General features: G+C 42.0%; 1 long non-coding RNA gene across 1 annotated transcript in view; it reads left to right on the top strand.

Annotated features, from left to right (window-relative positions):
- The first annotated feature begins 896 nt into the window (after positions 1-896).
- LOC119234050 (uncharacterized) overlaps positions 897-24,162 on the top strand; it is a 123,995-nt gene continuing 100,729 nt past the window's right edge. The window contains exon 1 of the long non-coding RNA XR_005122538.2: positions 897-1,133. This is a non-coding gene — a long non-coding RNA (uncharacterized LOC119234050). The remainder of the gene's footprint in view (positions 1,134-24,162) is intronic.

Raw genomic sequence — 24,162 nt, 5'->3', positions numbered from 1 at the left:
CCAAAATTGACATTAACTTTCATAAACACTTTCTGAGATTAAAAAATGGGACACATTCACACTGGATGTGAAAATAATGATGAAAAATAAAAATAATAGCAAGCTGGTAAACCTACAATCGTGAGTTTCTTTGGTCAAAGGGATAGGAAATCCTCAACAGAAATATGAGGAAATAGTGTTACATAACCTTACTTTAGGGGATAAACAATACATGATGACCAATGTTTTGGTCCACAGAGCTAAAAGGGATGAAAATAATAATTTTAAATCGCTTCTCCTCATGGAACTTACTTGGCCATCAGACTTTCAGCAAATACTATGAATACTATCTTACAAATTTTCCCCAAATTTGGACATCTCTTCCAGGACATACAAGTTGTTTTTCTCCCCAGCACTTCATATGGCATTTAGTGGTGCCTGGATTTCCTATTGCTTCTTTGTAGCCTCCTAGAGATCCCAAGGCTCATTTCCAGACAGCATAGTTTTTTTTTTTTTCCTAATGTTAATGTCTTTTATTATGAAGCCATACCCAATTACTTGTCTTCTGGTTTATTGAAACAATAGGTCAGACAATATTTGCTACAATAATGTCCATCAAAGATCAGTTATATTTAAAGAACAGGTTTGTTAGGGAAAGGGACAGAAGAATAAAGGGCACTTGTGTAGAGACAAGTGGGCAGAAAGAGCTGCCCCAGATAGGACAGGTTTGCTGAGAGAGGCCTGCATCGTCGCAGGTGGGTGGCCTTGAGGAGAGCTGCCCTGCTGAGGGAGGTCAAGGAAGAGAAGCCCCCGTCATGGTACAGGTCACGGGCGGGCAGGAAGGCTGCTTCCCTGCAGAGGAGAGAGTTGGTGAAAAAAAAACACTTGCATAGTCACAGGTAGGCAGAGGGATTGCTGCCCAGACAGCATAGTTTTTGGATAACAGTGTCTAGTAGCTTAATTCTTCCATTCAAACCAGTGGTTCAGATTGTGAATCAAATGTTCAATGTAGAAAAGACTTGTCAATAAAGAACAGCTGGAGAATTGAAATGACCAAGATCACGGCCAGCAATTAGGTTATGCAAGTTTCATCTCCTTATTTATGAATAAGTTTTGTAAGACCGGGACCCTGCTGCAGTTAACCGTTAGTGGAGGTGAGTGGACATGGTTGATGGGGGGTGAGGAGGGGGTCATCAAGTGAAAGAATTGAGCTCTTTCTATAATCTCCGTGTTAAATCTTGTTTTTGTTCTATAACTGAGTACTGACACACATCCCTTGTGTTTCAAGAACAGGCTCATGCAAGTTTTCTGGGTGGCCCAATTCTTTGCTGTGACAGCTCTTGAGAGCAGTAGTAACGGCCCAAGGCACCTGCAACAACACTGCCAGCCCACGAGGCTTGTAAGCAACTTGTGGTGCCCCCAGCGGACTGATGAATTGGTCCCCCACTCTGTCCTCTAAGGTGATGATTTAGGGACCTTTGCAGAGGGGAGAGGCTGCCAAGATTAGGCCTCTGTGTGCGTTACCTCACTCTTGAGAAATTTCAGCAAGTTATTAAGCAATTTTGTTTCTTTACAAGGAAAATCTCAGTTTTCCATTTTGGGACTGTTTTACCCATGTTACTTGGCGACATTTTTTTTTGCTTGGGCTCTTGGGTGTCACTACTGCATTCATGGCTGCTGAGCTGAGCAACTGCCTGTAAGGATGATAAATCCAAGCAGATCTGGCTTCAAGGTCTGCAAAACATATCACTCACATTAGTTTTCCCAGGGAAGCAAATATTCCCACTCATTTACTATCTGTGAAGAGTTGTGTATCATCTTCTACTGTTCTTCAGGTTGGTCTTGGAGATTGGGAGGGTGACCCGATGGTCGTAGTGCAGAGAACTTTTGTGTTCTTCTTTTGATGACCAACTCACCTTTGCGCTCCTGGGAGCAATTTCCCGAGGAATGGCGAGCAGAGCGAATCATAATTATGTCTGCGCCCTGGTTCATCACCCAAGAGGGACCTGTATTTCTACATGTGCCCTTATAAATCTTTTAGCTAAATCAGGACTCAAATGTAAACTCGGTTCCCTAGGGAACTTTTGAATATAAGCCAAAGTCTGCTTTATGTTGACTTAAAAAAAAAATCCTTTGTGAAATATATTTACTCATGATGGTGACAGATTCAGTACAAAGTTTTATTTATTTTTGTATGATACTAAAAACCAAACATGCAAATGAACAAAAAAGCAAAGATATTCCTTGAACAATTTATATAGATCAATTTCCATATACATTTTTTAATGAAAATACAATTTAGAAGTTGGTAGAATATTCAGAGAAGGCATGATATTTTGGGCAATGCTATTGTCATAATTTTGCTTGGTTTTGCTTTCCAGTGGAATATATATATATATATATATATCCAAAAGGGGCTAATGTAGTGGAAATATGACAAACCGATCCTTTGTGGTGTTCTGTGTTCTGCAACAACTGTAAAACCTGATACTGACTCAGTTGGGGGTCAGTGCAGGTTAACTCCTGAGCATGTAGTATTTTGGAGTTTATCTTCAAAAGGCTTTTTGCTCTGAGGTCTTGACCAACCTCTGTGGAAGAGATTTTGTAGGGTTAGCACCCTGGGAGCCAAGTGTTCCTTTAAAATCTGGATTAGTTGATGCTACAGTTTAAAATCCAGACAGAATGATAAATGATTCATAAAAGAGAGGAAACTTGCAGTGATCATTGCTGGCCATGATTTTGGTAATCCCAGTTCCCCAGCTGTTTCTTTTAGTTACAAATCATTTTTACATTGAACCTCTGATTCCCAATTTGACTTCTGTGTTTGAATGGCAGAATTAGTTACTGGAAGCTGTTATCCAAACTGTGCTGTCTGGAAATGACCCTTGGGGTCTCTATAAGCCTACGAAGATACAGTAGAAAAACCCAGGGACCATTAAGTGCCATGTGAACTGGTGGGGAAAAGAGTAGCTTGCATTTCCTGGAGAAAAGGTGACTGTCTTTATGTAAACATTTGAATTATGACTCTGTCCATTAACCGTAAGTCTTAGAAGTGATAAGGTTAATAGGAACCGCTCCAAGCACACATTCGTTAACTGTAGGGACTAAAGTCACACATTTTCAGAATTTAAGGTGTATTGTATAGATTGGACTTGTAGGAAGCCTGGCTCAGGCTACATACTCTCTTGGCTTCTCTAAACTTTCTGTCTGCATCAAGTATTGCTTGTTCCTCAAACTAGCAGAAGCCATTTAAGCTCTAAGGGACAGATGCCTCCTACAGCCAATTTCATGAAAGCAACAAAGATATGTGTTCCGTTCACCTAATTGAGAAAGGACTTCAGCCGGCAAGTCTGTAATATAGTGACCTGTTTTCATACTTTAGTACACAGCTTATGTGGGAGTGATTTTTTTATCTGAATCTTTTTGTTCCTTCACTTTGAATCTCCAGCTTTTATTCATGTAGTTCAACATTATTTCCTGATTTTAATATGTGCTAGGAAGCATGTTCAAAAGGCTATGAAGAATACCAATAAATGAGTAAGACAGAAGACAGACACATAAATAACGTGAATATGAAAAATGTCCAACCTCAGGACTCATAGATAAATGTACATTAAAATGAGAGTTTTTCCCCTATCAAAATAGCTGAGATTCCAAAGAAAAAGAAAAGGAATACTGGTGAGGTTACTGCACGATGTTGTGCTGCTGAGGGGGTGAGTGTCCTAAGAGACACTGTGAAGGGAGAATTAAGGCTGGAGCCAGCAGAGCAAGTTTCTGCAAGGGCTAACCTTGAGCAAGGACTTGGAGCAGGAGTGGACTTAAACAGATGGAGGGGTTTTATCCATCTTGGTACCTGAGCTCTAGCTCACTCATTTTAATGAGTGTGTAGCATTCCATTGGATGATATAATTTATTTACCCATTATCTTACTAATGGACAATTAGATTGTTTCCAAATTTTTGTTGTCACAAACAAAGCTACTGTGAATGTTTTTGGTATATTTTCTGTATACGTGGAAGTGGCTTTTCACAGGGTAGATACTGGGGAGCAGGATTGCTGAGTCATTGGGTGCGCTAGATGGTCCCAGTGTCTTCAGAGTATCTGTGCCTATTGAAATGGCCATCAGCAGTGTTTCAGAGATTCCTCTTTTCCAGCAGCCTTTGGCACTTAGTATTGACAGAGATGCATTTTACCAACTTGGTGGGTATGAATGAGTACCATATTCATTTTTCAGTTCCCTGATTATCAATTAATTAATTCTTGGAATATTTACAGATCATTCAGATTTTTTCTTGAGTAAATTTCCAGTCTTCTATTATGTATTTTAGCTTTTCAGTTTCTTTGAAATGTCTTTATAGATATAGGTCTCCTTTAATATTTTGGATATCAATTTTTAAAAAGCGGATGGAATGAATTTCAAGTCTTTTCACATGCTCTGGGTCTTGTGTTTCAAACATTTGCTATAGTCTCTCATTTCATTCAGAAGTAACTTTAATTGCAGCAGCATTATCAGTCTCTATGTTCATGCGTTCTACGATGTAAGTATTCTGACATTCTTTCTAGAAATTTTGCTTTTTGTATTCAAATCTTTAGTTGATCTGGAATTAGTTTTTGTGTATGATCTAAGATAGGGTTATCGTATTTATTTTTCTTAATAGGATAGTTACTCTCCAAATCCCTAAACAATTTTATTTTACTTGTATATCTTTATCACATGCCAGGCAATTGATACAGATTTCCTTGAGTGAAAACTGTGGCAACTGTCCTCTCTCTTTTTTTTAAAGATTTATTTTTATTTATTTATGCTTACAAGAACTGGAGTATAAGCCAGGGGTACAGGGGGTGAGAGGATTCACTAGAGACAGAGTGGGGAGCAGAACAGGCAGACTGAAATACACTGCTGAGGGGAGCAGCGGGTGAGACAGGAGAGGTCTGCTGAGCCATGTGGGTTATCACCCTGGCTGGGGATCAAACTCTTGCCGCAGTGTTTGGCAATAGTTTCATAGTGTTGAGACTTAACCCCCTGCACCATTAAGGAGACCTGACAACTGTTCTCTCAATGGCAAAGTACATATGCACATATGCCTATAGTAAAAAAAATACTCCAGAAACAGCTAAAAGATAGTGAATACTGACCTTATTTTTATTTTTCAATTTTATTTTATTGTTTTTTATTTTTTTAAATTTTATTTTATTGTTTTTACATCATTTTTCATTTTTGCACAATGTGTGCATTTTTATCTTGGTTATAGTCCCCATACAATTCCCATCCTTATTGAGTTTGAATTCAAATTCTCTCATATATAAATGAAGCAGGGTAAAAAGAATGTTAACAAACTGAATCAATTTGAAAAAGTTGGTATTGGAATGAATATAATTAGACAGATGTTTGGGATAGAAATGTGAACTGTCCACATCAATTTCAAATAGTTGTGAGGGCTGGAAGCCAAGGCTTTCCAATGGATTCTGGAAATATTAGAATGAAATGAAGAAGACCCTTGATTACAGCAACCTCAAGAACCTGGACTCAATAAGTTGAACAAACAGTGTCAATGAGAAGCAAGGTGTGTGGAAACCATTTACTCTTGGGAAAAGAGCTGCCTGCAGATAACACCAGGACTTGGCCCTCTGCACCCCACTCCTAACCAGCTTTCCCCTTGTCTCTCCCTTTTAAAGAGGCTGAAGTGCTGAATAGTCATTTTCCACCTGGGGTGATCATCTGGCTTAGCTCTGGCCAGTGATGCAAATGTACAGCTTACCTTCCCAAGCAAAACGGCAAATTTCCCTAGGGATAAGGGTAAGACCTTTCTCCCCACCCCCCGACTTCTTCCTTCCTGGAAGAAATTGGATGTGGGATCTAGAAATGCAGTGACCTTCTTGAGATTCTAAGGAGAGAGGTTTGTCACCTTCCACTCTCCCACTCTCCCAGCCTGCAGGTGCTGCCCTTAACTTCCTTGTTGCTGGAGACAACATGAATCCATATCTGTGTAGCTCCCTGACGTGAAGGCTTTTATTTTTAAAATTAATTTATAGCCAAACACATGCCTACTTGATACACTTTTATACCTCATTCATGCATTCATTCATTCGTCCATTCACTTATTCAATATTGGGTACCATGGCAAAGATTTACAGTGATAGGTGTGTGTTAGTGAAGTGAGGGAGGAGTGAACAAAAGGAAAGGAGAAGATGCCAAAAATTTAATTTCTGATGGGAGAGACATGACCATGGATTGAGAGGCAGTTTGGGATAAAGTGCACCGTGTACTAACACTTGGCCGCAAGCTCTCATCAGGTGATCGTCTGCAAGCATCTGGGATTCATTCCAATAGCAGGGGCTCAGGACATTTTTGTGCATCAAACATCTGGTTCTAAGTGTATGTGTCATGTGTTGCTGAAGTCATTTTATAGTCATATGACTTATTTTAGGATGAGATACTCAGTAGCATATTTTCTACTACAAAACAATCTATATAAAGTCCTTTTGGAGTAAGAATACATTTGATTCAAGAGACATGAGCATTGCAGCCGCCATTTTACATCAGGGTCCTTCGCAGAGACAAGGAGGCAGAGAAAAGCAGACTTAGAGCCAAAGGTCAGAGTTAGAATAGGAACTCCTGGCATCTGAGTTTTCTTCATCCAGGAAACTTTATCATGACTAATTCATTGTTTGCACATTTCAGGGGCTCAAAAAAAAATGCTTTTTTCAACTGTATGTCGTTTGATTTCCAGGCTACAATATAACTCAGAATATGCAAAGATATAATCTGACTTCTTGTATTACTGGTCAGTCCTAGATCTAAATTTGACTGTGAACTCTTTCCAGTTTCTCATTCCCTGACCCAGATGGATAAATAAATCCTGTAAGTGTGGTCATGCCTTCCCACAGAAAGTCCTTTGGTTTTGGTTAAGGGCTGAAGACGGGAAGGCTAGAGGAATATGGGAAGATAAAGACCTGGTTATAGGAGGGCCCTGCTTTAGCACATCCTTGGTCTGAAGAACCTTCAGGAGGATGACTTGGGTGGCATTTAGGGTTGTACATCATTAGTGTTCCCATGAAGCTGTTATCAAGGGTTGGCAGCGGCCCTGCTTTTGGTCAGATTGTGAGGTTTGTGATTTAGGCCTCCCCATGGTCTATCCCTGGCACTTTCAATCTGACAAGCCTTGGGCTGAGGCTGTAGAAGAGGCAATGGAAGGGTCAGGGGAAGTTAGGGGAGTTTGCCAGTAACTAGCAGGTCCTGAAATGTCTTTCTTGGGAGAATGCTCCAAACAAGGTTTCCGTGACACACTGAGCATCTTAGACCAAGGTAGTTCAGCAGGGGGATCAGGCTGCCTTAAATCTTTTAAGCTTTGACCTCTAGCTTATAGAAACACCCTCTGGGATGATGCGATTTGAGTCTGTTTGTCTTTCTTACCTTTTTGGGAACATTCCCTTTCTTGATTAAAAAATGCCATGCTTACAAGATCAAAAGTTTGTGATAAAGATTTTTATTCCACACAGTCACTTAAACTGTTTTTGTTTGTTTCAGAGAGGGCTTAGTCCATCTGTGATGACCTCAGTGCAGCTTTCCTTGATATAAACAGAAAGGCTTTAAAAAAATTCAATGAATTCCAGTCTCGGTTAACATTCGAATTGGCTCATGGTGAAGTTCATATTGACCTCAGAGTGCAAGTTTATCTTTTGAGGTTGCTTTGACTTTGGAGAATAGATATTGGAACTTTCCATGGAGAATACTGCTCGGTTGACTTGTTTTTCTTCTCCATGATGTTTGAAGGAAAATCTCCCTGACCACGCCTTTACCGTCTCCCATCTGCAGCAGTGCTGGCTGGAGGAAGGAATCCTACGGCCAGTGGATCCAGCACCCAATCTTAGGCAGGGAGTATAGTGCTCTACTATTTTATGGGTAATGTGCCAGAGGCTCCAAGAGGACCAGACATCTTAGCCAAATCACCAGGAGATGATACTGCTGGTGGTGTGGAGACTCAGTAGATGTAGAGAGGGGAATGGAGTGAGTCCTGGCATTACTGGTTCCCAATACAAGTTGACAAACCTGTATTGCAAAGATGATCTAGGATCAGCTTCTTGAGTGTGGCTCAGGCTGATCTCTAGGAAACTGAGACTAGGGGCTGGGCGAGAGGGTGAGGGAGACAAAGCTGGTCTTGCTCTCTCCCCTCTGTGTGGCAATTCTTTGCTGCTTCTTGTCTATCAAAATCTCTTTACTAAACTATCCAGAAAAAGTCCTTAATATTTCCTCTAAGATTTGTATTACTCCTCTGCCATGGCTTCTTCTTTGACTTTGTTCTTTAGCAATCTCTCTCTTTATTGTATTTCCAATCTCTCTTTCCCTGCTGAGTCTTCCCTGAAATTTACAAAGATAGTCACGTGTCTCCTATATTAAGGAAACCCCCCCTCTATTCTGTATCTTCCACCTTTTGTTCTTTCACAGTCTAGCTTCTTGGAGTTGTGCACACTTAACATGGAGACATGGGCAACGCTACAGAGGGGCTGGACGTGCCACTCCAGGGCTGATTTCTCGTATGAAAATTAAGTCTTTCTGCTTTTCTGACATACATGTTTAGGTGGGGAGACTCTTCGATGGATTTCCTTCAATGCAATTTTTCTTAACATCAGCATTACTGACTTTTTGGACTAGATAATTTGCTGTTGATGTTGTTGTGGGCTGTTTGTACATTTTAGGAGGCTAGTGCTCTCTCTGGCTTCTATCTACTGATCACCAGTAGAACTTCTGTCTTCCTTCCAGGTTGTGACAACCAAATATCTGCAGACATTGCCAGATGTCCCCTAGCTGTGGGTGTTGGCGCAGGGACCCCCATGAGAACGACTGCTCTGATAGAGCAAGCTTTCCATGCTGTCTTTACTTATGCTTCTTCCTGAATTGCCTTTTCCAGGGTGACCAGGCAAGAAGTTTCTACTTATCCCTTAAGACGTGGCTCGTGCTTCAAGTCTCCTACAAGTTTTTTCTCAGGCCCTTCTCCCTTCCTTTTTTTTTTTTTTTTTAAAAGATTTATTTATTTATGCATACAAAAACTGTGGTACAGACAGGAGGTGCGGGGTGAGAAGATTCACCAGAGACAGAGTGGGGAACAGAACCGGCAGACTGACTGAAACACACTGCTGAGGGGAGCAGCGGGTGAGACAGGAGAGGTCTGCTGCACCATGTGGGTAGCTCCCTGGCCGGGAATTGAACTTGTGCTGCAGTGGCTGCGGATAGCTTTGTAGTACTGTGTCTTAACCCCTTGTGCCACCATGGAGGACCCTTCTGCCTACTTTTCTCTTCCCTTGTGCCTCACTGTCCTGTGACATTACTGTGCTGACTTAATTTACACATGTGACTCTCTTCTCCGCCAGGTGAGTTGCTTGTGATTGGCACCATGCTTTAGTCTTCAAAGATTTCATACTTTAGAGCCTTTACTGTGTGTGGCCATTAATATGACCAATAAGTGTTGTTAAATAATTGGCCTCTGATCATCAAAATTTTCAATGATGGATTCTCATCTCCTTAATAGCACTTTTTACTGCTACAATTTTCCCATGTTTAAGTGGAATCATCAAATGAATGTCTTTTTTCACTCACTAGATAGAGTATAATAAGCTCCATGAAGGTAGAGGCTATGGTTATTTGTGGTTATCACTGAATCACACAGTGTTTGGTACTTAATAATGCTCAGAAAATGTTTGTAGAATGAATGAATGATCTTAGGGGTTCAATCTGCACTTACTAACAAACAACAACACCTGATGTTAGTTTAGAAAGTATTTTCATGGGTATTGTTCCCACCTAGTAAACCCCAAGACCCTGGTAAAAAGGTATTATTGTCTTATGGTGACAAAAATAAGGAAGCTCCAAAAATTTAAATATTCAAAAGTCTTATGATCACAGTATTATGAAATTTGGACCCTGACTTATTTCTTGTCCAGACAGGAAGATTTGGGGAGATTGGTAAATGTTTTAGTGGTATATCAAGTAAACGAGCAATTTTGTGATTATTCTATGTTTATTGTGTATTGGTTCAAACATTTTTACATATGAGAAACTTTGGTCATTGGAGTTGATGATAATTGCTGGTGGAACGTTACCAGCTCTGTGGTTATACAAACATTGTCTCTGATTTAATTTATATTCTGGGGCCAGCTGGAGAGGCTCAGTACAGGGAGTTTTATAGGTCCAGCAGATGCAAAGACCAAATGGGAGAAGGATTTTGATGTTTTGAGGAATAAAATCATTTGTCTTAATTTATAATATAAACTATTGATAACCCGAATGAGCTAAGGGAGGCCTAGGACAGTGCTTTTTAAGCTTTTGTGGCTCATGGAGCCATTCAGTGGGGCAACGATTTGAGGCATGTGGAAACTTACCTATGTTGTTCCCAAAGTATAATTTATATGCTGTGCATCTGACATCATTGGGATGGTACCAAAGGACATGAGAGAAGATATCTGGAAACCTGTAGAACATTTACTATGGTGATAATAGAAACAGCTTATCAATGGTGCTCGAGCTACCTTTGAGACAGATGGACATAGTAAAGAGACTGTGAGTGGAGGGAATTATTCTAATAATAATAATGTAAACTCACAAGGTAGCAATCTTGGCATTACTGATCATTGATTGGTTTCTTGGTGAGATCTTTATCAAGGGGTGACCTTATTGCTGAAAATTACAGTGTTAGGAAAATAAAGTGTCACTGGTGAGAGCACATGATGATTTGCTTTGTACATGTTACATGGAGATATTGTCATTTTATTTATCAAGACAACTGTTTCTAGTTCTTTCTTTTTAAAATTTACTTATTTATGCATATAAGAGCTGGGGTACAGGCCAGAGATGCGGGGGGGGGGGGCGGTGAGAGGATTCACCAGAGACAGAGTGGGGAACAGAACAGGCAGACTGACTGAAATACACTGCTGAGGGAGCAGTGGGTGAGACCTCTTTCTAGTTCTAGTTCTTGAGTCAAATATATTATGAAGAAAGAAGAAAGATTTCTCATAGTCAGAAGAGTCTTGCTCTATTCCTTTCTGACCTTTACAGTCAGACTTTTGACTACCCACAGATTAATCCAGAAGAATTAGAGATAACTTTCATAGATTGCAAAACCAGAATGAATTTGTATACATTTTAGACTAAGAGATCCTTTTTAGAGGAATTAACACTGTACTGTTGGAAGGTGTTATTTCATTCACAAGGCCCTGACCTGACCTACTGTGTGTGAGATCAATCACATGTCAATATTTGCTAGAAGTAAAGCAAATTTATTCCCTGTGAAATGGACAGTGGTGAGAACCAGCCCAGTGAGGAGAGGCTGCATTTCACTTTCTAGTATCACCAACAGAGCTGCTTATTCTCTGAGTCTGGAAGAGATCCAGTGGGGTTTAGTTTTATGAGGTTTAATGTAAAGGTGTTGTATTTCATGAGATGAAATCATAACACAGTGGGTTGCAAGAATTTTGAGAGATTATTTTTTCAGAGTGTTGGCAAGCACCATCCTCTAGAGAATTTTGTGTCTAAAAGAGAAATATAGATCTTCTTTCATAGAAGTGAAATGATAACTAATCTTTAATCCTTTTAAGACGGCCGAGTGAGACTGGTTAGGCTGAGCTGGAATGCATGTGGAAGATCTCAGATCTCTAGTTGATCTCTTTTGGATCCGTGTCTTCCATGGCATCCTAATACTTCAGGGTACACGGGCAATGCATCTTTGGGGGCAACTACTCCTAACCCACATTTAAAGGCCTTTTTATTTTTTATATAGACCATCCTTCACCTTTGGGCTTTACACACAGTCTGATTCTCCATACATTTGGACGATCCAGTTGAACATTTGTCCAAGACAAGAGAAGGAGATCAAACCTGTATGTCAGGTTTCTTTCCCCTCTTGCTCTTATTATGTTTACAGCTGCTCAAAGTTCTCTCTCTCTGCTTTAGAGAAAGCTGAGCCATTCCCTTGACTTAGGTTTGACCTTTTTTACTTTGTTCTGGAACACATATAACTGTCCTTAGGCTAAACATCTCTTTACTTTTGTGACGACTTCATCTTCAATTTCCCTGCAATGCAACATCTTGGACCAGGTTTCTCATGAGTGGCAGGAGAGAAACAAGACCCTGTGGGGGGAAATCTGGTGCCTCTTCTGATTTCCTGAGTTTGATGTGTAGAGAAGGGGGTTTTCATTCTCTGTTGCTCAGAGCCTTCTTGAAACGTGGTTCAGGCAAGAATGTTTTGGAAGTGCAATTAATTCAGCATGGGAGTCTAGCAAAGCGAATGTGTGCCCCATTGTATATAGCTTTTTTCCCAGGGAGATTTTTTCCTCCCTCGTTTGAGATATAATAGATGCAATCTTAAGACTTTAAAAACGTTCTGCAGCAGCCGACGTATCATCTATAATGATAAAAAGATGTGCACATCAGCGCAGATGTGTTTGCATCAAATCGTGTTCATGATGTGCTTCACGTGCTGCCACTAGTGAGTTCTCGTGGTCACGCTGATGAAATTAGTGCTGGGGGGAAGGGACGGGAGAGTTATGAGTTATTACCAACCAGGAACAAATGTTACATTCCTTATCTTTCTCAAATGTGTTCCTGCAAAGGCATGTCAAAGCGAGCTGTCATCCAGAGAGAGACCAGCTTTAGGAGGCTGCCAGGAGTCCAGCCGAGGGGGGCTCAACCTGGGGGCACGATCAACCAGTGGAGCGAGGTCATTTGCAGCAGACAGATCTCTTAGCACCTGGATTCCCAGACTTGCCTGCTCAACCCGGGAGCGTGTTAACAATGGAGATTCCTACAGATTTATGGAATCAGAGATCCCATTGGAGGGGCTTGGGAGATGGGATTTCTAAAGAGCTGACCATTGATTGCTGTGACTGGACAAGGGCAGAACTCACTTTCCTCATATAATCAGGGTGAGCCTTTAAAAGTTGTTGGGGTTTGGGCCTCCCCTGGTGGCGCAGCGGTTGAGTGCTGGGCTGCGAGGCTGCCGGCAGCCTCTGCAGCACCAGTTGGGTTCGTTCCCCGCTGCCGGTGAGGGTCCCACAAAAAAAAAAGTTGTTGGGGTTTGTGAGTGGGGACTTGAGGGGGGATGTTGAGGGTTTGGATGGTAAAGAGCACAGTAACAAGAAAATTCTGCCTCTGCATTGGCTGATTTGTGCAGAAATTGCTGGAAGAATACGACCACATGTTTCTCAACGCCCTCTCTAAAACCCCACCTGGCATATTTTGCTCAAAGTTGGTTCAAGAAAAAGCTCTGTATTTTCTAAGAAATGGGTTCGTTTTATAAGATGAGAATTCTGCCACTTACTGAACTCCCGCTGTGCTTGGCTTTTAGGAAATGTGGTCCTGTGTTGTGCTCTCTCTGCTGCCTGCCCTGATAGCGTCATCTGCTTATCGTGTTACTTCCTTTTGTTCCCTAGTTGATGAATTTTATGATATTTCTTTTACAACTGATCCCTGATCTCTTCTTTTTTCCTGAAAAATGGCCAAGGAAGAATACACTCAATTGAACTCTTTTTAAAAAGATTTTTTAAAGTCATTTATGCATACAAGAACTGGGGTGTAGGCCAGAGTTGGGGGTTGGTGAGAGGATTCACCAGAGACAGAGTGGGGAGCAGAACAGGCAGACTGACTGAAATACACTGCTGAGGGGAGCAGCAGGTGAGACAGGAGAGGTCTGCTGCGCCATGTGGGCCAGCTCCCTGGTTGATGATCTAACTCGTGCTGCATTGGCTGTGTACAGCTTCCTAGTGCTGAGACTTAACCCCTTGCACCACCAGGGAGGCCCTCAATTGAACTCTTCATCAGTCATTGTTGATGGAGGGAAAATAAGATGAGGATTTAAATGGAGACTAATTTAATTACTTTTATTTGGTCTCTGAATGCAGCTGTAACTATACCACACAAGTACACATTGTTATCTGTGTTCCTGCCAGTGACTAATGTGGATTAGGTAGAGAGCCAAAGAGGACTTTGTAGAGCCTCCCTGGTGGTTGGTGGCACAGGGGTTAAAGACAGCGCTGTCAAGCTCTGGCAAGTCACTGCAGCACAAGTCTGATTCCCTGGCCAGGGAGGTGACCCACATGGCGTGGCAGACCTCTCCTGTCTCCCCTGCTGCTCCCCTCAGCAGTGTATTTCAGTCAATCTGCCTGTTCTGCTCCCCACTCTGTCTCTGGTGAATCCTCTCACTCCCTGCACCTCTGGCCTACACCCCAGCTCTTGCATGCATAAATAAATCTTGGAAAAAACAACAACAAAGAGACCTTTGTAGATTATGGACATGAGGGTAAGTGTATATTCTGAAGTTAATTGATGTAATTTGTGCAAGTAATAGTTCTGGAAAAGCTAGGTCATTCTTCTATTCATAATCCACAGGTATGGGGTTGATTGGGGCATAGCAGGCAGCACTTTTGCTTTTGTTTTCAGATTAAAATAAAAGAAAATACATCGGGTGAGTTTTTCTGTGGGCGGCCATCTTGGTTTCCTTGTCTTTTGAATGGATTTTTTTGCTCTGTGGATCAGAACACTCATTTTCTTCCGGTTGGGGAATATTTAATGATTATTCCTCTAATCATTTCCTACTTTCCACTTTCTTTTAGGAAACCCAGTGCCTCAATCCTTTCTTTTTCTACTCTTCAGAGATTATTTTTTCTTTCTTGATGGTAAACACTCGCTGACCCGTTGCTCTGTGAGCTGAGTTACTGGCACAACTTTGCCACTGACAGGTATCCATCCAATTTCGTCTCTTTGGCTGCAGTTCTCAGATCTGGTCTTCATTCTCCTTGACATCATTTTTAGGTTTCTTCTGGGAAGATCCTCTTCCACATCCGCTGTGCTTATTCTGCACATGTTTGTGGCTGCAGCTGTTTCTGCTCTGTTTCTGCCATCAAATCACCTCCCTTAGCCTTCTTTCTTTCAAAATGTGTTTATGGGTTAATTTCTATATGAATTCCTTTACTTGTACTAGGGCCTTGGTGTATTAGTCAAAGTAGGTTAGGCTATGATGTCCTTACAAAGAAACCTTAACACACCATAAAGGTGTGTTTCTGCCCCATAAGGGTCTAATTGTTAGGGGGAACAGGATGTCCTAAAGCTAATTCCATATAGGCTTTGTGGACTCCACCCCCACCCCAGGCCAAAGCCAAAGACACTGGGAATTCCAAATCCCATCACCACCAAAGGGAAGGTGGCTGGGACCTGAGGGTGGGGTTAAGCAGCCAGGTTGGTATAAAGCCAGACATGTGGGCTTTGGAGGGGTCCCCCCTTTTGACTCTCCCCCAGCTCACAGGTCCGGCCAGCTCTGAGAGTGCCTTTGGGTTTCCAGGTCGGCGGATCGGGTAGGACGCATTAAAGACTTTATTTCCCTATTTTCTCCCTGAGTTGTACATTTCCTCAATTCCCTTTCCCTTGTAAATAAACCTTTTATTAACCTTTTGTGTGTGCCTGTAGTGGAGTATTCATAAGTCCCTTGTAAGCGCGCGGGTGAGGACCCACAGCCAGACAACCTGTTCAATTTCGGGGCTGCCCTATAACATGATCTGCTCTGCTTCTCTCTGGGCGTTTCTCCTCCCAGCGTGAGTCCTTCACTTCCAGCCATGCAGGCAGGGCAGAGATGTAGGCAGGAGAGAGAGAGTAGGCAGGGGAGATGTAGGCAGGGGAGAAATGTAGGCAGGGCAGAGATGTGGGCAGGGCAGAGATGTGGGCAGGGCAGAGATGTAGGCAGCGGGGAGAGAGTAGAGAAAGAGGGAGACAAAGGGGAGAAGAGGGAGGGTGGATAGGAATGGGTGGGTGCGGGAGGGGGAGAGAGAGCAGGAGGGAGGGAGAGAAAGAAGAGAGATTTTTTCTTACCAGGAGCCTGTAAAGGCGGGTCCATCACATCTGCCATTGTTAATTGACTGGACTCATTCAGGGATTTTGAGAAATTCAGTTTAGAAATTCAGCTGTTTGCACAGGGAGGTGAGAGCTGGAGATGGTGGAACAGTCCCGGTGGCCGCCATCAGCAGGAACGCAAGGCTGTGTGCACCTTCAGTGTGTCATCTTGAGCTAGAAGTACTTCTTCTCTTTTACTTAATTTTCCCCGCAGTGGGAATCAGAAGGATATCATCAAGAAGTAACCAAGATGAGGGCCTCCCTGGTGGCGCAGTGGTTGAGCGCTGGGTTGCAAAGCTGCCTGCAGCCTCGGCGGCGCCGGTTCGATCCCCGGCTGCTCCCCGGCCACCGGAGGAGGGTCCCACATGGCGCGCAGACCTCTCCTGCCGCCCGCTGCTCCCCTCAGCAGTGTACTTCGGTCCTTCTGCCTACTCTGCTCCCCGCTCTGGCTCTGGTGAATTCTCTCACCCTCCCGTGCTTCTGACTGTACCCAGTGCATGTATAAACAAAACAAACAAACGAATAAATAAATAAATAAAACATGCCTCTATAAAAAAAAAAAGAAGTAACCAAGATGAACCTGATAAGTGAACATTTCCAGATTTTTTTTTTATTTCTAAACTATGAGGCTGTAAACAAGTATAGCTTATTAATTATTTCTTTTACATAGACTTTAAAAAATTTGAAAAGATCAAACAAAAATAGGCATCATTAACTTCAGCTCTCAGAAGAGAAAATAGTGCTAATATTTTTGCATATTTCCTTCCATCTTTTCTATGCATGGTTACGTATGTATAAAGTTTTTTTTTTTTTTAAGATTTTGTTTATTTACACAAGAACTGGGGCACAGGTCCAAGGCGCGGGAGGGTGAGAGAATTCACTAGAGACAGAGTGGGGAGCAGAACAGGCAGAACGACTGAAATGCACTGCTGAGGGGAGCAGCAGGCCAGACAGGAGAGGTCTGTCCCACCATGTAGGATTCCTGGTTGGCCGGGAATCGAACCCGCGCTGCAGAGGCTGAGGACAACTTCACAGTGCTGCGCTCAACCCGCTGTGCCACCGCAGAGGCCGGAGAAAAGATATTTTCTTTCAAGACATTTCCCGGGAAGTTGGTGGAATAATTTTGCTGCAATCAAGGCAGAGTGTGTGGAAAGTATGGTTCACTGTGACAAAGGAAGAAGGGAGAAGTTCTTAGAGTGCAGAGACGAAGATCAGAGGGGGGAGTAGAGAAACGAGCAGAGAACAGGTGAGTCTTGCCAGGTGTTCTGAAGGGCAGTGGTGTTGGGGATCATGTTGGGGTCTGACCTGGAGTCTGGGAAGACAGCTGTAAAGCTATGGTTTATGCAGAGTGGGGCTGGTGGGTGCCCACCCCAGCAGAGCTTCCACTACAGCCAATCAAGGGACTCAAAGATTGTTAAAATCTTTGAGGAGCAGGGTGACCAGGCCGGTCTTTTACACTTCAGTCTCCGTGTATTAATTCCTTGAGAAGAAGGAAGAAGGTGCGGGCAGGAGAAGGCACTCTCTGCTAGCCCTTGGGCCTGGGAACTTGGAGATGACACTGCAGGGAAGGCAGGGAGAGGCGGAAAACGCGGGGCATGTTTTCCCCACTGGGGCAGGGTGTGATGCACTCAGGACAAGGGACTAGGGACACAGGAAAGGCTGTTACCTGAGGAAGTGCTGGCGAGTGTGCCAAGGCTCTCCAGCTGTGGTTTCTGGCACAGTGGGACGTAAGCATGGCCATGAAAACCACAGCATGAGTAACAGGCTGCCTGACTGAGTCACTTCTTTGGCCAGCAGTATTTCAGCAACATCTGTGGATGTACTGAATTTTCGAGGTGAAAGCTGCAGGGTTATATCAACAGGGGATTGTCAGGGATGCCGCTGCTCCTAATTCTTTATGTATCAAAGCTTGCCAACTCTGCAAAAATGATCCCAAACAAAAGACACAGTTGATTTACTGTGTCTCAGTTCAGAGTAGAAGTTTATCTAATATATTGGTCAATGATACAGAGAGAGCCAAGAATATGACAGTAGGGATTAAATGTCAAGCCAGATGTATCTTGTGTGACCATTTCTGGATGATGCAAAATAGGACACTGTCTTTGGTCTGGAGACATATGAATTTATTTGGCAATTTTTGCTGGAAGGGTAAGTTCTGGCATAGAGGATTCCATTAAAAATTGGTAACTCTGTTTAATAACTAGATCCTCTAGGGGGTCTTTCCACTGTAATATGGGAGTGCAAAGAGTGGTTTGTCAAATTGGTAATTCTGATTACCAATTTCTGTAGATGACTTGAACAATCACAACTATGAACACATAGAATAGGCTTTACAGACAAAATCCCAGATTTCATATAAGTGAAACAAGTGAAATAATCACTATTAAATGCTGCCATATTGAATTTTTCCTTTTTCTTTTGAAGCTCTGATAAAATATTGTATTGTTCTTGTTAGTATTTGCTGCACGAAATACTCTGCAAAGTCGTTCACCATGAAGCAGAACTAATACTGGCTAATTTATTTTGAAAACAGCTAGGAACCATCACTTTTCAATAACTTTTACACACAAACAGCAGTGCTATAAGATAGAGAAAGCAGTGGGAACACAGAGTCAGGCTGATCAGACGATGGCCCAGCTCCAAATATACATAAGATCACCACCCCTTGCCTCTCAGAAACCTAGAATCCGGAGCTCAGAGGCAGTTACTGTATAAGAGATGAAGGCTGCTCACACCGCCACTTAGATGTGTGTCTTGTCAAGAGCTGCACGGACCCAAAGGGCAGACAGCTTCAGTGCAATCTCTGTCAGAGTTTCCAGGCATTCTTTAAAGAAGTAGAACAACATTATTGAAATTCATATGGAACTACCAAAGAGCCTGAATTGCCAAAGTAATTCCTGCATATGTATCTCCTGTACTACCTGAAGTTATTTTTTTTTAAATCATGAAACTGGACATTTAGTTGCCGCCCCATAGAAGAACCTTACAAGTTCAGCTGGAATAGAATTGAAGGACATAAAACCTGGATATCAAGGCCTATTTACATTGAAGTGAAATTAAATGTATGCATTGGAGAGGGAAACCCAATTTTTATTTGCTTCCTCCCCAAAAGCCAACTAAAATCTAGGAAAAGGGAAAACTATCTGAACCAGTTTAAGTGAGTTAACCCATTTCATTTTCTAACACTGGATGAGTTCATCCTTTCCAGGGAGAAGGTGGAGACTAGTTTGGTATTAAGAACGAAATGAGTGACATATGGAATAAAAAGAAATAAAGGAACAGACAAAACTGAGCCAAAACAAACTCAAGAATATGACTGCAAAATTGAAGCTACTAGAGATTGGGGGATGTCGAACAAAATGGACTATGGTGGAGGATTATGGGTGCCTTGGTGGTGGGTGTGGCGTGGTATCATGCATCTGAAGAGGTGTGAATCTATTCCCTTAAATCATATACAATGTAACATATTCCAATGTTACCTCAATAAATAAAATAAAAAAAGAATGACTAAGTGAATCTGTAATCCCTAGCATTTTTTAGTACCTTACCCAGATATTCTGGATCTTTCAAAAAACAATTTTTAAATGAAAGAGATAAAATTCCTTTTTTTATAAATCTACCCCAATTTTAATTCTGTGAATTGTTCTACTCACTACTCAGCATTTGCAATTTCTGGAAAACTCATTAGGGCTTATTATTGTTTCCTTTCTAGCCTCCTCCATCACAGAGCCCTGCTCCCCCAGTGGACCACCACATCTCTGGGTTTCCAATCCTTGGAATTTTGCTTCCTAGTTCCAGAGCGTAGGAGCCAATTTGCATTCTTTCCTTGTCCCAAAGTCCTTCTCCTATTTTGAATTCCCCAACTTGTCTAAATTTATCAAGGGGAAAAAGGAATGTACCACTTTGGCTTGAAAAATTCCTTGCAGAGTACTTTCTCCATTAAAAACAAAAAACAAATATAATAATACTTGGAAGAAATTTATTGATCTCTCTTGGGACTGAACAGATCAGATGATTTGGTAGAGAATTTTTTTGTGATTGTTTCTGTTCACATAGTGACGGAAAAAATTCAGGCTTAACCGCACACCTTGACTCTTAGTTGACATTACAGAAAATAGGACTAGCAATTGTGCAGAGCTGAATTATCCCAATATTAACCTATTTACAATAAAAGATTGAGTGTAGAGGATTGAATTTTTAGGCAAGGTTTTCCAACTACAAACCCAGATGTGGATTTCATCTGAGCACCCAAGAAATCTCAAAGTTTTCTCATTTATTCAAGTAGATTTCACCTCACATCCTATAAATCTATCATGGTGGAGTTCTGGTTTATAGTGATCACATTTTGGAATTGGGGGAAATTTTGAGGTATCTATTTAGTTAAATACTCTCCATCACACTCTACGTATGAGAAAATAGAGTTTGGAAGGGATCTCAGAGAAGGATGAATTTGAAGTTTGTTTTGGTTTAATTTTTCCTCCTAAGGAAAAGACTTTATTTCAATATTTTTGTTAGCTCATCCATTTCCCCCAGTTCTTTTTTTTTTTTTAAAGATTTATTTATTTATTTATATAAGCACTGGGTCCAGTCAGAAGCGTGGGAGGGTGAGAGAATTCACCAGAGCCAGAGCGGGGAGCAGAGCAGGCAGAAGGACCGAAGCACACTGCTGAGGGGAGCAGCGGGCGGCAGGAGAGGTCTGCGCGCCATGTGGGACCCTCCTCTGGTGGCCGGGGAGCAGCCGGGGATCGAACTGGCGCTGCAGAGGCTGCGACAGCTTCGCAACCCAGCGCTCAACCACTGCATCACCGGGGAGGCCCACCCCCCAGTTCTTGACACTTTTCTTTTCCATGGAACAGAACCAGTGAACCAAAATTCAGCAAAATGATAGACAAAATTTCACACACGATTTACTCTAAGTGGGGGCAGAAAGGAAATATTATTGGTAGCATTCAAACTGACTTCAACTATTGCTATATTTATTACTTTTCCAATTTGTTTCTTGAAAAAATACTCATTTGGCATAAATATATCTAACCCTCCACTGCCAAAATTAGTAACCCTCATTTTCTTTGCTCTTTTTCTTCATATAAGCAAGCTGATAAAAGATAGCACTTCAATTTTGCTTCAGTTATTGCTTCTAAAATATTCATTGAGATGTGACACACCATAGAATCCATTCATTTACAGTGGATGGTCCAATGGTTTTTAGTAGATCCATAGTGTTGTGCAATCATCATTGTACTCAATTTTAAAGATTTATTTATTTATGCATATAAGAACTGGGGTACAGGCCAGATATGCGGTAGGGTGAGAGGAGTCACTAGAGACAGAGCGGGGGAACAGAACAGGCGGATCCACTGAAATACACTGCTGAGGGGAGCAGCGGGTGAGGCAGGAGAGGTCTGCTGCACCATGTGGATTGCTCCCTGGCCAGGGATTGAACTCATGCTGCAGAGGCTGTGGACAGCTTCATAGGTTGCGCTTGAACCCTTGGGCCACCAGGGAGGCCCTATACTCAATTTTAGAACATCTTCGTTATCCAACAAAGTCCTCTGCTCTTTCACTGTAACTTCCCTTCCATCCTTCCTTCCCCCAAACCACTAACCTATTTTCTATGTCTGTTCTAGAGGTTTTCTGTAAAAGGAATCATATAATATGTGGTCTTTGATGACTGGTTTTTCCACATGGTATAATGGTTTCAACATCACTCCGCTCTGTAGCACGTGCCACTGCTCCATTCCTTTTTATGGCCACAAACTGCAACTCCCTCCATTGTGTTTACCCATCCACCAATGGATGGACGTTCATGTTATTTTCATCTTTTGACTATTATATATAATGTTGTTATGAATGTGTGTTTGTCTTGAATATATTCCTAGAAGTGGAAATACTGAGTCAAATAGAAACTTTATGTTTAAACTTTTTAAACAATGACAAAAAATTGTCATTGTTTTCCAAAGTGGCTGCACCACTTTGCTTATTTAAATTCTATTTTTTTTATTGAGGTAATGTGGGTTTCCAGCACTGTGTATGATTTAGAGGTAAGGTTCACACTTCCTCAGATACATGTTACCACAGCACACCCACCGCCAAAGCTCCCCAAATCCTCCACCACAGTCTATTGGTTCCCTTCTTCCCTTTGCTCCTCAACCTGACCCTTCTCCACTCTGATAGCCTCAATTCTATAATCAAATTTCCATGGTTTGTTTTGGTTTAGTTTTCTTGTTCTTTTGCTTTGTTTCTCTGTATTCCACATCTGACTGATAATGTCTTTCTCTTTCTCTTTTTTCATTTAGCATAATTCTTCCCCTGTCTCCCTTTTCATCCATGTTGCCCCAAATGGCAGGATTTTATGTATATTTTTGTATAATTGAGTAGACTCCATTGCATATATATCACATCTTTTATGTGCACTCATCTGTTCTCCGGCACTTAGGTTGCTGCTTCCTGTTTTTAAAAAGTAACTGTGACAGGGGCCTCCCCGGTGGAGCAGCGGTTGAGCACTGGGTTGCGAAGCTGCCCACAGCCTCTGCAGCACCGGTTCGATCCCCAGATGCTCCCCGGCCACTGGGTGAGGGTCCCACATGGCGTGCAGACCTCTCCTGCCGCCCGCTGCTCCCCTCAGCAGTGTCCTTCGGTCCTTCTGCCTGCTCTGCTCCCCGCTCTGGCTCTGGTGAATTCTCTCACCCTCTCACGCTTCTGACTGTACCCAGTGCTTGCATAAATAAATAAATAAATAATAAATAGATAGATAAATAAATAGATAAATAAATAAATCTTTTTTAAAAAAAGTATCTGTGACAGGAACTTAGAAAGTTGATCGACTTCTGCTTTTCCTGTAGGTGGCGCTGTGTTTTAAGTTCATTTGATGTTGTTTTCTCATGGCCCTTGCTGGTTTCCCTAGGAGCTGAGACCTGTTTTTGCTGATTCATAGGCTGAGGGAGGGGCCTGGAGGGCTCCAGCAGCTGGTGGGAATGTGTGGGAGGCAGAGCTGGAGGGCGTTCAGGGCATCTCCAATAGCTCTCCTGGCCGGGATCTGGATCTGCAACGCTCTGGTCTGTGCACCCTCAGTATCCCTTAGAAGTCTGTATGGCCTTACGGGGTGGGAGGGGGTGTGCAGTCCAGTGCAATGTATCTGTATTTTTTATTGGGGGATTGGCCTGTGGGGAGCACCCCAGCTCCTACGCATGTGGTTTCTATCCGTAGGGGTGTGTGGCTCCACACTGTTCAGCTCTTTCCTCACCAGGGCCTCTGGCTGAATCTGTAGCCCCACCATCCGTCTCCCCAGCCTTACACTGCAGCCTGTGTTTTTCTTCATTTATCTTCTGTAAAATAAAGCGTGACTCTCTTCTGTGCTTATTGCATTGGTCTCTGATGTGCAAGGAGTGTTCTGGTTTCATCCCAAGAGGAGACTCCCGCCTCTCTAAATTAAACAGCCCCTTCTCTCTAGCGGCGGAGTGAAGCAAGGCTCATCCTCTGTTGCCATCTTGGCCCCTCTGCACCATTTTCTCTCCCACCAGCCTATCTGAGGGCTTCTGTTTCCCCCACATCTTTGCTGACACTTGTTCTTATCTTTTTATTAAATTCATTTTAGTGGGTGTAAAATGGTATCTCATTGTGGTTTAATGTGCATTTCCCCAATGATTAATAATGTTGAGCCCTTTTTCATGGGCTTATTATCCATTTGCATTTCTTTAAATTAAGAAAATGTATAGAAGTATAACTGACATGTCATTACATTTGTGAGATGTTAGTTTCAGCTGTACAACATAATGATCTAATATTTGCATGTAGTGTGAAACGATCATCACAAAAATTCTAACATCCATCCTCGCATATAGTTACAGTTTTTTTCTTTTGACTGTTAGCGCCATTCTCTTAGGGAATTTGAACTACACAATAAATATAGTATTGACTGCTGACACTATGCTGTGCGTTATAGCACATGATTTATTTATTTTGTAAATAGAAGTTTGCTTGCTTATTGTCCTTTTTCAGTGCTTGATGAAGAATATTCAGAGGATAATAAATTCAAGTTAGAAAAACATAAGTCAGATAGGAAAAGGTTTGGAGCAAGGATTGCTAATAGGAGATTAAGGTTTGACTGGAGAAATCCAAGGAAAAGATTTCATTCTAGTGGTTATTATGATTTCTATAGATTGAAAAGGAAGATAGAGGAAATAGGAATGTGATTAATCATATTGCCGTGTTTGTGCACACATGTGTGGCACACACAACTGCATATCTAAAGTCATATGTATATGTATTTATTTATTTCCTACCTTCCAAAAAGAGATCTGAGGCAATAAAAG

This window comes from Talpa occidentalis, unplaced genomic scaffold (genome assembly GCF_014898055.3).
Source record: "Talpa occidentalis isolate TD23 unplaced genomic scaffold, MPIMG_talOcc4v2.1 talOcc4.8, whole genome shotgun sequence".
In the NCBI taxonomy this organism is placed as follows: Eukaryota; Metazoa; Chordata; class Mammalia; order Eulipotyphla; family Talpidae; genus Talpa; species Talpa occidentalis.
The sequence above is the reverse complement of the archived record's forward strand: the minus strand, read 5'-3'. Positions and strand labels throughout refer to the sequence as shown.